This window comes from Somniosus microcephalus, chromosome 14, assembly GCF_052327205.1.
Source record: "Somniosus microcephalus isolate GS21.2 chromosome 14, FLI_Smic_1.0, whole genome shotgun sequence".
Classification (NCBI taxonomy): Eukaryota; Metazoa; Chordata; class Chondrichthyes; order Squaliformes; family Somniosidae; genus Somniosus; species Somniosus microcephalus.
The window spans coordinates 104088351-104102568 of record NC_141000.1 but is presented as its reverse complement, the minus strand read 5'-3'; the positions used below and the strand labels follow the sequence as shown (position 1 = coordinate 104102568).

The window sequence follows — 14218 nt, the reverse complement described above, 5'->3', positions numbered from 1 at the left end:
ACATGCACACCTGGGATACCTGGGCCCTGTGCATTTCGTCGTGGAGAGGCCCGGGAGCAGAAATGGCCGCACCTCTGGAGCCCTCAGATAAGGGTGTAGATTTTTTCCAGATTGGAGGCCTCCGCACGCAGGAAGCCTCCGATCGGAAAATACGGGCCATTATATCCAGTTCAAACAAACCAAGCTTGACTGCAGTTAGAAGCTGGACATAGGATCGCTGCCTTCAGCCAAGTCTAAACCCAGACATGGGCACCAGGAAGGTGGGGATCATGGCACAAGTTCTGAAAATGTCTTTGCTGATGATGAAATCTATTGAAAATATGAATAACCTAATGCATCCACATCATAATATCAAAAGTGAGTGGGGGGGGGGGGAGAAATGATTTATATTTTAAAAATCAGAATTCCATGTCTGGTTTATATTTTAGAAATTTCAAAACAACCTTCTTAAAAACTGGACGGTATCATACAAATCCAGGCATAGTGGTTAGCACTGTTGCCTCACAGCGCCAGGGACCCGGGTTCGAATCCGGCCTCGGGCGACTGTCTGTGTGGAGTTTGCACATTCTCCCCGTGTTTGCGTGGGTTTTCTCCGGGTGCTCCGGTTTCCTCCCACAGTCCAAAGATGTGCGGGTTAGGTTGATTGGCTATGATAAATTGACCCTTAGTGTTAGGGGGATTAAATACGTGGGGTTACAGGGATAGGGTGGGATATGTGTTGGTGTAGGGGTTACGGGGATCGGGTGGGATATGTGTCGGTGCAGGCTCGATGGGCCGAAATGGCCTCTATCTGCACTGTGGGGTTTCTGTGATTCTGTGATTTCTGTGAGGTGCGAACCTTAGCTGGCCAACATATATCCCCTGGGGAGTGAGGGGTCCATACTATCATTCACATTGTCTCAAATGGGTTACAATTTATCTATTCACTGCCTCTTGAGTAAAATAGCAACACAATGGGGTTCGACAAGGTAGATGCAGCGAAGATGTTTCCCCTCGTGGGGAAATCTAGAACTCGGGGGCATAGTTTCAGAATAAAGGGTCGCCCTTTTAGAACTGAGATGAGGAGGAATTTCTTCTCTCAGAGGGTTGTAAATCTGTGGAATTCTGTTCCCCAGAGAGCTGTGGAGGCTGGGTCATTAAATACATTTAAGGTGGAGATAGACAGATTTTTGCAAGATAAGGGAGTGAAGGGTTATGGGGAGCAGGCAGGGAAGTGGCTTTGAGCCCAAGATCAGCCATGATCTTATTGAATGGCGGAGCAGGCTCGAGGGGCCAAGTGGCCTATTCCTGCTCCTATTTCTTATGTTCTTCCAACTAACTTTGCAATTCACAGTTTTCAACATGTGAAGGAATTACTGTTTAACCTTAAATAGTTAGACGGCACTTTAAGTTCACAAAGAAGATGTACAAGTAGTTTGAAAGGCAAGAGCAGTCACTGGAGGAAATAGCCGGTTATAGATTGCAATGTTCTTCCTTCCATCTAAAAATATAAGAATGACGTAGTCTCAATTATTTTGCAATTGGAAGATTTGACAAATGGATCTGCATGTCTCGAAAATATGCACAACATCCAACTTCCAATTGATCCTCAACTTCAAAATCAATATGGCTTAATATTTCATCAGCAATCATGTGTTTGAAAATCAATTGTGCGAGTGTAGGTGAAGCTGCCCTGCAAGCACTGCATGAGGGAAAAGTCCTCTAATGAGATATCTAGAGACTAGCAATAGACCACCGTGGAGACACAGAACAAACACTGGGTCCTGAGCTTCCCTTAATAGAATACTCAGTACTTTATCAAAGGCGGAAACAAATATTAGACAGAAGCTGCTTCACGGATCGTTTTTTTCTGTGCTTGTAATCCAGGCTTAATGAATGCGAGTTTTAACATTTTTAATATCAATTAAAATTAATTTAGGATTTTAATTGTTTAACCAGAATGTTAAAATGCCTTGGTTGTCAGTGTAGAGTCAGGTTGAAAGGGGGAGAGAGTAGAACCTTTTGGATGAAGTCATAAAACTTGTGGTTATATTTTAAAAAATCCACTTCAATATCAAATCCTGAAGCAAGTTGTATATCGTCACTGAGGTGTACCGTAAACAGTCCCATGTTATGTCAAACAGGGGTCATCTAAAGTTAAAGGAGCTTCATTTCCTCTTATACTGCTCATGGATTTAATTTGTTTTTTTTATCACACTTGCAGAAACTCACAGGTTTACGCGTTCTTTACATTAGGATTTGTTCAAACTAATGGACAAACGCGCAGCCAATCAGAGAAAAATTGCAATACTGGTGCTGAATCACCTATTAGTTAATCACGTAGAGAAGGTGTTTCCACTTGTGGGGAGTCCAAAACTAGGGCTCACAAATAGAACATAGTCACTAATAAATCCAATGGGGAATTCAGGAGAAACTTCTTCACCCAGAGAGTGGTGAGAATGTGGAACCCGCTACCACAAGGAATAGTTGAGGTGAATAGCATAGCTGCATTTAAGGGGAAGCTAGCTAAGTACATGAGGGAGAAAGGAATAGAAGGATATGCTGATGGGCTTAGATGAAGTAGGGCTGGAGGAGGCTCGTGAGGAGCATAAACACCAGCAGAGGCTAGTTGGGCCGAATGGCTGTTTCTGTGCTGTAAATTCTATGTAATTAACCCCTCTAAATAACACTCATTTTTTCAAACCAGCTGTGACGTGTGCAAGTGTGTGCGTTGATAGAGGGAGTAGAGTGCAGAAAGCTGCACTTCTTGTGGGAGGGAAATGGCAATCATTGTGAACAGCTTGAGGGAATGGAGAAATGCCATCTATGGGTCAGTTAGGCCTTGCGGAACAAAACAGAAGATTCAGCAGGTGTGGGAGGTCATTATGCAACAGCTCATTGCAGCATCAGCAACCTACCACATTGTCAATTATCTTACACTGCTATATATGGCTATGACTGTCAATGACTTTACATTGCTCTTATTGGATATGTTTGCCAATTATCGTACCATTATGTTTCTATCAGGTCACCTCTCAATCCCCTCATTTCAAGGTTGAAAATATAAGTTTCTTCAACGTTATTTCATAACTCAATCCTCTGATGCCAATGATCCACCTTGTGACTCCTCTCTGAAATGTTGCCAAGGCTTGAAGGTCTCCTTTGTGGCTAGGTGAGAATACTGGACACTTTACTCAAGGTATGGTCTGACCAGAGCACTATACCGTTTGGATCTCTGGAAGGAATCAGTGGTGCAGAGGTTAGGTCACTGTCACTCCCACTGAAAGTTATGTCTGGTTGCAGGTCTGCCTTCAGGGGCTGACGCAGGTCAAAAATCTCATTGCTGTCGAAACGTTGCCTCCTATACTGTTTCTCACTGCAAGCCAGGTAGGTGACATGTTGGTGGACCTTATACTGCCTTGGGCAGGAGTCAGACCTAAAGATGAGCCTCCCTGGTCATGGTCTCTTGATGTTCCTGTCCCTCAGCCTCCTCTTCCTCCAGCTATCAGTGATATGATGCAATGCCAAGATGCTCCACTTTGACTAGTTCTCTAAGCTCTCTCTTGCTTTGCTCACCCTTCCAACTCTGCTGGCTCTCTTTCCTTTCATGGCAGTTTCAATTGTTGCAATTAATGTAATGGGCGAATCCTGAGTAAATTTTTAGGTTTCATGCTTACCAGGCACTTAACAAGCAAAACACCTGTCAGTGTGTTAATATCTGTTATGTCTAACCTTTCCCAGAAACAGTTTTATGAGCTACCAGCCCTCTGGCACCTTTCCCAATTGGCCATCGATCAAATCGGAACCTAGATGGTGAATGTAGGCAGACTATTAGAGTACAGAGGGTGTGAAAGAGGGCACCACAACCAAGTGCAACCCTATTCTTGCTTGAGGTCCTCGCAGGCATGATTTCCAGCAGAGGTCACGGGATACAAATCGGGAAAGGAACACCTGTTTAATTTTTGCTTTCCCTCATCTAAGTACACTGAGCCTGATTGAAGTGTCCCTATCAATACTGTGGTTGGAAAGAGTTAATTCAGTGCCGACCAGAGGTTGAACCTGGGACCTCCAAATCTTTATGACTCACTAACACAGTACACGGTCCATTTACTGACTGAATCATCAGGGGAGTCCATATAGCATTCATTTTGTAATGGTGAGAATGTGTAGAGTCCTCATTAACCCTTCCTTCACAGACATAACCCTATATTTATAGACATGCAGATGCTTTAGAAAAATACTCAGGCTGGCTTTCAACTAGAAAATATTTGCTTGCAAACTATTACAAACTATTTTGCATTTTTTTTTTGACCGATAATATATTCAGGATTGCAGTTGTGCTCACACAGTTTGTCATGCATTAATAGTTACAATAATATATAAACAGATGTTTAAATAATGCAAATCTAAACAGGGCTGACAAAAGCTGATTCAATCTGTTAACTCTAATGTTGGATTGCAGCTTCAAGTCCAAAATTCTTCCAGCCATTAGCAGATCCTAAAGTGACAGGCATTCCCGCCACTAATGACCGAATCTGATCCAATAGAATATAATCTATTTTCATGTAACGTATCAGTGGACGTTATCTGACACAAGGACTCATCAGCACAATACATAAACTGGAAGAATTTGTGTCCATAATGCATGAAATAATCATAAAAATAGCAAAAACAACAATGATAAAGTAATAAACACATTTACAGATACTTAGTCCATTACTGTAGACTGTCCCAAGTCGAACACAGCCCTCTTCCCACTAGTCAACCAGGCACTAGATATGTATCTAAATAGAAAAAACTGCAGATGCTGGAATTCTCAAAGGAAATTCTGGAAATGTGCAGGATATTAATTTTTATCTGTGGAGAGTAAAGTCAAATTAATGCCTTGGGAAGAACCTTTCACTTGAGACTGGGAGGTATATCCCTTTCTTCATGCAGAGACAGACATTGCTAAACATCTTGTAAAAAAAATCCAGGTGAAGGGACGTCACATATGGTGCAGAACAGCACCAGTTTGAAAAGAGTAGGAGCGATGGTGAGAATTGGTATTTCACTGATGCTAAGCTTCAGTTTTGAATCGCTGTACATTGTAGAAGACTTAGGGAGTGAAACTGCTATCAGCGATACTTGTAACAAATGCATTACCGTGTTTGTACAGGTATGAAATTCCTCGGTTGCTATTTTAACACATTCGTAAACATATATAAATTTGAATAACAAATGTGTTAAAATAGCTCACAAAGGAATTTCATACTTCCATTTGTTGTAAATATATCTGCTGAGCAATTTCACCTCACGAGAGAGGTAAGGAATTCCCAGTGTTCAGGTCCTGGGAAAGAGTGAGTTAAAGGAGGAGACTTCCTGGAATTGGGTATATGATCCTTGTCATAATTCTCAAATCCTCATTAGATTGCCAGGGATATAATTCTTTGTGCCCCCTCGCATGCACAAAGCCCATCATCTCCCACACACACATCCGTACACAGAAACCCCACTAGACTGGATATATATCCCTACCCCAGTCACACACAAAATCCCCACTAGAGTAGAATTATTATAATCCCCCGCCCCCACATACACAAACCCCATGAAACTGGATATATAGCCATCCCCAATGCACAAGTGCTCACTCATGAGACTGAATTGATATTCAACTCTGTTTAGACATGAGGAATTGGATATATACCCCATCCCAACATTCCCTCCCACTCCAACTAGACAGGCAGCAATCAATAAATCCAGGCAATGGAAATGGCACTTAACTTTGCCGTTCTTGCTGGGGACCCACTGGCTGCATTATTGGAGGATATTGAAAACCAGATCACATTCTGAAAGGGATAGGTATAGACAAAGTTAAAATGGCCTTAGTTGGAACGACTTCTTTTTGTTTCAAAAAGACCTGAATCTTGAGTTTGGTCTGTAAGTCAACATTCATTACTCGTTAAAATACTGTCCTTTCATATCTGGGACCTGCACTCTAATTCAGCATAGACACTGAGGATGAAAGCTTCCTCTTTCTGATAGTTATCATGGACGCTATGTGATTTTAGGGCAGCTTCAGGTGAGACGTCTATACTACAAAACTGACTTCATGCATACCGTAGGTACCATAATATGAGGTGATGATTTGTGGCAGATGTAACATCAGTGGCTCAATTTGCAAGAAACCTGTGAGAGTACTGAGGTGGCATCGTAAGAGATCATAATTGTTGCACATATTGGTAGCAAATACATTCTGCTATATTCCGCAAATCTTATCAAATCATTTACACCAAATATTCAGCTTGCCATGTTACTTTCATGAGGCAGTCCAGCCCAGCCCAGCTCTGCTTGTACCAGTTCAGGCAGAAAGCCTATCAAGAACATCTTCTCCATATTTATATGCCTGTAGCAGCCTGGAGTTTTATGCATTTTACTTTCGAAATCAGATTCTTGTTTTCCCATAGGAGCTAAATATTCCAGTACTTCACGTTGCACTTAAGGCATAACTGCCCTTTTCCCTAATTATGCTGTGTTTCCTCAAATAGAAGAGAGACTGAAATAGAAGCAGAGTCTTAATTTATAACAGTAGTTAGGGAGCCTTGGGAACAATAAAATATTGTTAAATTGCCTCCCTGTTTCCTATTTCCAAATGTTCTTTGTTTGTGGCTATTGTTTCTGATTTGTGATGCTTTTATTGAAAGAAAGACTTGCATTTATATAGCGCCTTTCATGACCACTGGACGTCCCAAAGCGCTTTACAGATAATGAAGTGTAGTCACTGTTGTAATGTAGGAAACGCGGCAGCCAATTTGCACACAGCAAGCTCCCACAAACAGCAATATGATAATGACCTGATCTGTTTTTGTTATGTTGTTTGAGGGATAAGTATTGGCCAGGACACCGGGGGATAACTCCCCTGCTCTTCTTCGAAATAGTGCCATGGGATTTTTTACATCCACCAGAGAGAGCAGACGGGGCCTCGGTTTAATGTCTCATCCAAAAGACTGATTGGACACAACTTCATTCTTTTGACTTCTTTTAAACAAAAATCATATTTTTATCTGCCTGCAATGGGGCTAACAGTCTCCAGTCAGGAGACAATAAACTCATCTTAATCAAACCAAAAAACCATGAGCCTAGAAATTACTGTTAGCGATATTAGTGCAGACTTAACCCAGGAAACGAACCCATTTATTTTAAATGGGTTAACACCTCTGTTAACATAGTGATTGGAGGAATGTAATACAGGTAGGCTACCCTTTATCCGGACTTCCGAAAACCGAAATCCTCTAAAAACCGAAGGTTTTTTCGGTCAGCGTAAGTCGTGCGCACGACATGACCAGAGTGGCGCACGACTTACAGGCCTAGCCGGATAAGGGATAGTGTAGCATTTTTCCGCACTTCTGAAAACCGAAATCGCTCAGCGTAAGTGTACCAGCCTTTATCCGCACATCCGAAACCAGAAAACCTCTGAAAGCCGAAAGTGGAGCAAAGCATGACTTCTGAAAACCGAAATGCGCACGACCACGACCCCCCCCGACCCCCCGGCCGAACCCGACCCCCACCGACCCCCGACCCCCCCCGCCGTACCCCACCCCCGCCGAACCCCACCCAATTTCGGATAAGAGATAGTGTACCATCCTTTATCCGCACATCCGAAACCAGAAAACCTCTGAAAGCCGAAAGTGGCGCAAAGCATGACCCGACGCTGCCGATGCTTGACCCACGCAGGTGTTATGCTGCTCTGTGTGATATTTGCTGCTCTCTTAGATATTTGCTGCTCTCTTAGATATTTGCAGCTCTCTTAGATATTTGCTGGCTTTTAACAATTTGTGAAAATGCTAAAAAGAGCTGCAGATACCCCAATGGGTAACAGTGAGAAGCAGAGAACGAAGCATCGCTCATTATCAATATCGCAGAAAGTGGAGTTATTGCAGAAGCTTGATCGTGGTGTGTCTGTACGACATCTTACTGAAGAATATGGTGTGGGAAGTACCACCGTATATGACTTAAAGAAACAGAAAGACAAGTTGTTGAAATTTTACACTGACAGTGATGACCATAAACTAATGAAAATTAGGAAAACATTGCATAGGGCAAAAAATGAAGATCTTGACCGTGTGCTGATTGAGTGGATTCGACAACGCAGAGGTGAACGTGTGCCACTGACTGGTTTGATGGTCATGAAGCAAGCTAGAATATACCATGAAGAACTGAACATTGAAGTTGAGTGTGAATATTCAGAAGGTTGGCTGCATAAATTTAAGAAGCGTCATGGTATAAGATATCTGAAAATCTGTGGTGAAAAAGCTTCTGCTGATCATGAAGCAGCTGAAAATTACATAGATGAGTTTGCAAAAATAATATCGGATGAAAACCTCGGTCCTGAACAAATTTACAATGCTGATGAAACAGCTCTGTTCTGGCGCTACGTTCCTAGAAAAACATTAGCAGTGGCTGATGAGAGTGCACCAGCAGGTTTTAAGGATGCTAAGGACAGGTTGACTGTTCTTGGGTGTGCCAATGCTGCAGGCACACACAAGTTAAAGTTGGTAGTGATTGGAAAAAGCCCACATCCGAGATGTTTGAAAGGTGTATGCAATTTACCTGTGCATTATTATGCAAGCAGGAAAGCATGGGTAACCAGAGGAATATTTTCTCACTGGTTCAATAACCACTTCGTACCAGCGACACAAGCTCATTGCAGGCAAGTTGGACTGGAAGAAAACTGCAAAATTTTATTGTTCCTGGACAACTGCTCCGCACATCCCCCTCCTGAACTTCTTGTGAAAAGTTATGTTTTCGGCATTAACTTTCCCCCTAATGTGACATCTTTAATACAGCCTTGTGACCAAGGAATTTTACGTTCCATGAAGAGCAAGTATAAAGACGTTTTTTTGAACTCTATGCTTGATGCAATCAACAGAGGCGAAGGAATCCAAAGCTTCCTGAAAGAATTCAATGTTAAGGATGCCATTTATGCAGTTGCTAATGCTTGGAACGATGTTGACAAACCAACATTAACAAATGCTTGGCACAGACTTTGGCCTTCAACGATGTTTCATGAAGATGGACCTGCAGATGACGAGTTTGAAGGATTTCCTGTCAGTCAGGAGAAGATGATGATCTCAAACCTCCTCACTTACGCCAAAGGTTTATCATCCGAAAGTGTAAATACGTTAGAGGAAGCTGACATCGAAGAAGTGCTGAACATTGACAATGATGCACTTGTTGTGAATTCATTGAGTGATGGGGAAATTGCTGAAATGGTGTTAAATAAAGACAAGCATGAGGACAGTAGTGATGATGATGATGACATTGTGAACACAGGTGAAAAAATCCCCATAGACGATATGGTGACAATGTGTGATCAGTTAATTGCTGGCCTTGAAAAACGTGCATTTATCAGTGAGCAAGAGATTATGCAAGTTTACTCAATTAAAGAGAGACTGCTTAGACAGAAACCAATGTTAATGAGACAGATGACACTGGAAGAAGTCTTTAAAAAGGCCGTCTGTCGTAGTCATGCTTCATCACTTGAGAATCCTGTTCCTGGCCCATCTTCAGATGTCCAACTCCAACCTGATGACAATGATGACAACACTGATGTACCATCTTCTCCAAGATCCTCAAGCCAGATGTAATGTACCTTTATTGCATGTTTATGTACAGGTATTTAGCTTAGTTTGTACCTGTACATGTTTGAAGTTTTACTGAATGTTTTCCTTACAAATAAACTGTACTACAGTATTTATCCCTGTAACTACAGTATTTATAGTCATTATTTTCGGATAAGGGATAGTGTATCCTTTATCCGCACTCCCGAAAACCGAATTACCTCTGAAAACCGAAGTGTTTTCGCGCACCTTCCGAAATCCGAAATTTTCCTAAAACCGAAACACGGCTGGTCCCGAGGTTTTCGGATAAAGGATAGTCTACCTGTACAAACAAATTAAGAGTTAGTCTGCTAACATCACCAGCTGTAACTTCCAGACTATAATATTTGAATCCAATCAAGGTAATTTAAAAAGTCTTAAAAAGGCAAGGTAGCCCCTACATCAGATACTTGAAGGAAAGTTGAGCTGAGTGTCCGAGAACTATTTGTGGAGCAGAATGCTGGCACTTTTTCCAGCGGCTGCTTCTGAAGAGAGTCAACCTTCCATCCCCACAAATGTCAGGTGCACCTGGCTGGAGAATAAGCGGACGAGAGCATATAATCGTCAGACCAAAAGTTCAGCCAGATCATAACTTGGAAGTCCTTGAGTGGCTGCTGCCCTATGTCCCTGACGCCGGGCTCAAGGAGTAATCCCAATGCCGCCAGGCTGGAAGACGGCACTATGAATCTTGGTGAGGCAAACACTGTGGATGATTGATGGCAGTCGGTGTATGAAATGTCATATCGTATAGTCCGGGAAGGACCACATGCCAGTGATAAAGTGAGATTGGTTAGTTCTGTCAAAAATACATCATAGCCTTATTATTGACCACACTAGACGGTATTGATTGAACTGCCAGGCTTATCGTATTACACAATTATGATATTAGATTTGCATTTTTAATTCCTTTAGAAGAAATTGGCCACAGACAATTACAGGTAAAATATTAAGATAGATCCTGCCTTTCCAAAGAAAACTAGGGCTTTTAGTAATATGTTGTCAATGTCAAAGAAAAAAGGCTTATGAAAAAGGGACAAGGAAACAATGGAATTCTAAAAGCAATAAGCACTAAAGGCTTTGATCTGAGCATCATTCTCCTGGGGAGAATAAGGCCGTGCAGGCTGACCCTTGACCTTGGCTAGTGATGGGAAAACAGATTATGTCTGGATTTTTTCTAAGGAGCAAGCAAACAGAGATATGTGATCTGCAAACCAACTGCTGGAGCCTGTGGTAAGGTTAGGAAACTCAATGTATATTGTTGTATACATGTTAACAGTACAAGGAATACCAGAAAAAGTGGGCTTGGGGAAGAAATTCAAAAATGGTCCTTTTTTATTACATGCTTTTTACCTGAGCCTTTGCCTGCTAGAGTTTTAATAGTTGCCACCTATGCATAATGTCCAAAAAGTCTTAATTGGGCTGGGATTTTATAAAGAAAATTGAGAACCAAACTTCTTTACAATTTATTGAAGTGTCAATGGTTGACTGTTTAATAGAAGTGATTGAAAAAAATCTCCAAACTTAGCCACATGAATAATGTGATGGACCTTCACACAGGAAAAGGACAGAAAAAGTGCTACTTTAACAGAGAAATACTGATCTTGTGCGGAAGTGACATACATCTCAGATAAAGAATAGGTTTTGAGTACAGTTTGCCTTTCTAAATTAATGACTGCTGATTTGCCCGCTAATAAGAGGGAAGTGCTTCAGAAAGTAATCAGTGCTCGAAACTGAAAAGGACTAGTTTTACGATAATGTATAAAGGTCTTGTACCTGGCGCACGTTTGTCACATTTCAGTTGCCAAACTTGAGTGTCAAAAGTAGTAGAAAAGAGAGATTAAGCCAGTTATTTCCTGCTGGTTTTCCTGACCTTGATAACCTGGCTTCTTCCCAAAGTTCAAACCAGGGATGTGGAAGCAGCTGCCAATGTCTAGAAACCTCCCTCAACAATCCCTCTCTAATTGACCTCAGGACACAAACCGCTCCTCTGATCTCACAGAACATTGCCATGCAACAGTGGTACCTAACATATCGTAATTGTCCACATTGGCTGTATTGTCAATAACTTAGCGAACTCTTTGGCCGCGATGTTGTTGACCTCGGCGGGTCCGTGGTGGACGACGTCGGCAGTGGGTCCCGACCCTGCTGCTGGCTCCATCCCGCTCTGGAACATGAATTTCCATTGACTGGGCTGTTAAGCCCGCCCAGTGCATTTCCCGGGCCAATTAGAGGAAGCGGGTCTGGTGATGTCATTTCATGACGCGTCATAGCTGGTTTCCTTAAAGGGACCATGGCCAATTTTATTTTGACAGTTGTGCTGTCAGTGTTCTACAGCATTGAGGTGCTGCACACACTGATGAGCACTGCACAGAGGCACAGGGCTACACTCAGGTTCTCCCATGACTCCCTCCATATGCTTATGGAGGGAGTCAGAGCACGCAGGGAGGTCCTCTTCCCTTCCCATGGGCGGAAGAGACCTCCCCAGGAGACCAAGACAGCCTGGTTGCACATTGTACAGGAGGGCACAAGCAGGGATGTCGGCAGGAGGACCTGGGGGCAGTGGCACAAACCTTTCAATGATCTCATTAGATCATGAAACGTTAGTGCAAAGCCACACTCCACCTCATCCTGCTGTGCCACTCGTCACATCCCCATCACTCTGCCTTCCCTACCGTACTCTTGCACATCCTTACAAACACCAACTTACTTTGCACCTCCACCCATCCCTCTCTCTCTATCTACGTTATCACATCCCCATCTGACAAACCACCCCTCACACTCACCCTCATCCTAGTGCAATCATACAAACTAACAACACACAAGGGTAGCCACTTCGGTGTTTTATCCAATGTTTATGTAAAGTTTTTGTTAATGTGCTGTCAAACATTGAAACTTTTATTTTCAACACTTTGCATTCGTGGACAGATTTGTGTGCACCTTTGGAAGTGGTTTAGTGAGTTGCAGTGAATGGTGAGACATACCGGTACTCCCTGTAATGGTGATGAGTGTGAAAGGAATGGCTTGGGCATTGTAGGGATGCTTTATGGTGTTGGTGTGGGGTGGTACCAACCTGGCGCATCATGTGGCAGCCAAGGTGTACAGCGTCAAGTGACGTAAATCTGGCCATGGTGAGGCCATCCCTGGCCTGCCGGGTAGCAATGTGCTCAAGTGCTGATGCCCTCTGTTTTGTGCAGCATCAGTTGATTGCGGAGAAGGTTGGTGGTGTTGTTGTTGGTGATGCTGGTGTGCCTGGTGCTGCTGGGATTGGGGTTCATCATGGTCCAATTTTGAAGACCAAGGTGAGACAGTATAAAGAGCACCCATGTTGATTGAATAGATGGCAGGTGAAGTAGAGATGACAGAAGCAATCTGTCAATGGTGAGAGAGTTCTTCCAAAGAGGTGAGAGTGGATGGAAAGTGGAAAGCCTGCAGAATCTGTGCTGGAAATGGACTGAGAAACAGCTTGTGGCTGAGGAAAGTGATGATCTGTCAGGTGGGAGCTTTACTGTACATTTGAAGCTGTCAAGTAATCAGCTGGAGCAATGGCCACTGAACTCCTGCCTCAGGTTGACAGCCATGGACCCCGAACAGCATGGTTCCCGTGGCTATGAAGTTAAAGTGAAAAGGTAAGTTAAAAAAGCCTGTTAATGATCTATCAACAAGGCAATAATGAGTTTAACTGGGTCGCCCGCCGCTGCCTGTCGGGTCTACTCAGCGCTTACAGACCTGGTGTCAAAAAAACCACTTTCCCACCCGACCCGCCACCGATCGTGCCCGCTGACCCCCCCCCCCCCCGCAAAATTCTGGCCTTTGAATTTTCATACTCAAACCACTAGAGGAGATTCCCATGCTTTGCCTATCTATTGTCCCACTAAAGCATTGGCATAGTGTATGCAATGATGGAAATACTCATACCCCATTTATAATGAGGTTCCTCACAAGTGGGTTATAAGGATTTCAGTTGCTGGTTTGATGAACTGTACAGCTTCAAAGTAGGAACTTTAAACAAAACAATTAAGTTATTATTTCTTTTGATGTTGCAGGAACGAGGAAGCACAGAGGGCAAGTCCAACGATGCCAGATTTACCAACTTCCCCAATATTCGAATTACTCCGACAAGTTTCGCAAATGATTTGGGTGAAGATTATGACATCAAGGGGGATGCTCTGAGGTGCAGGTAAGCCGGGAGAATCTGAGGTAAGCGACTGAAGGTCATGAAGACAGACAGTAAGACATTTTATGAATGCGAGGAAGCCAAAACTAGGAGTGATATTGAGTGTTAAACACTTGGGTATCAATCCTTTTTCAGGGACAATAATATAGTCCAAACTTGGGTTAGTAGCAATGCCAGGCAATGAAGTTTGGTCAACAATGAGGCCACAATAGTAAAATATAATAGACAAGGAAGTGATATGCTAGGGGGGGGATGTGTGGTACTGGAGCTGAATGAGCATGAGGCCAGTTTGAGGTGGCAGAAATTAAAATTTATGCTGTTACTCAATGTATGAAACAATTTTTTTTTACAATGTAAATATTTTACACATTATAGAAACAGAGGATTAGCAGACCATGTGCCCTATATTCTACCTTAGGGAGAAAAT

The 14218-nt window shown here is 42.8% G+C and overlaps 1 long non-coding RNA gene across 1 annotated transcript in view; it reads left to right on the top strand.

Moving 5' to 3' along the window:
- LOC147107787 (uncharacterized) overlaps nt 1–14218 on the top strand; it is a 178853-nt gene that overhangs the window by 15446 nt on the left and 149189 nt on the right. The window contains exon 2 of the long non-coding RNA XR_015080869.1: nt 13661–13794. This is a non-coding gene — a long non-coding RNA (uncharacterized LOC147107787). The remainder of the gene's footprint in view (nt 1–13660; nt 13795–14218) is intronic.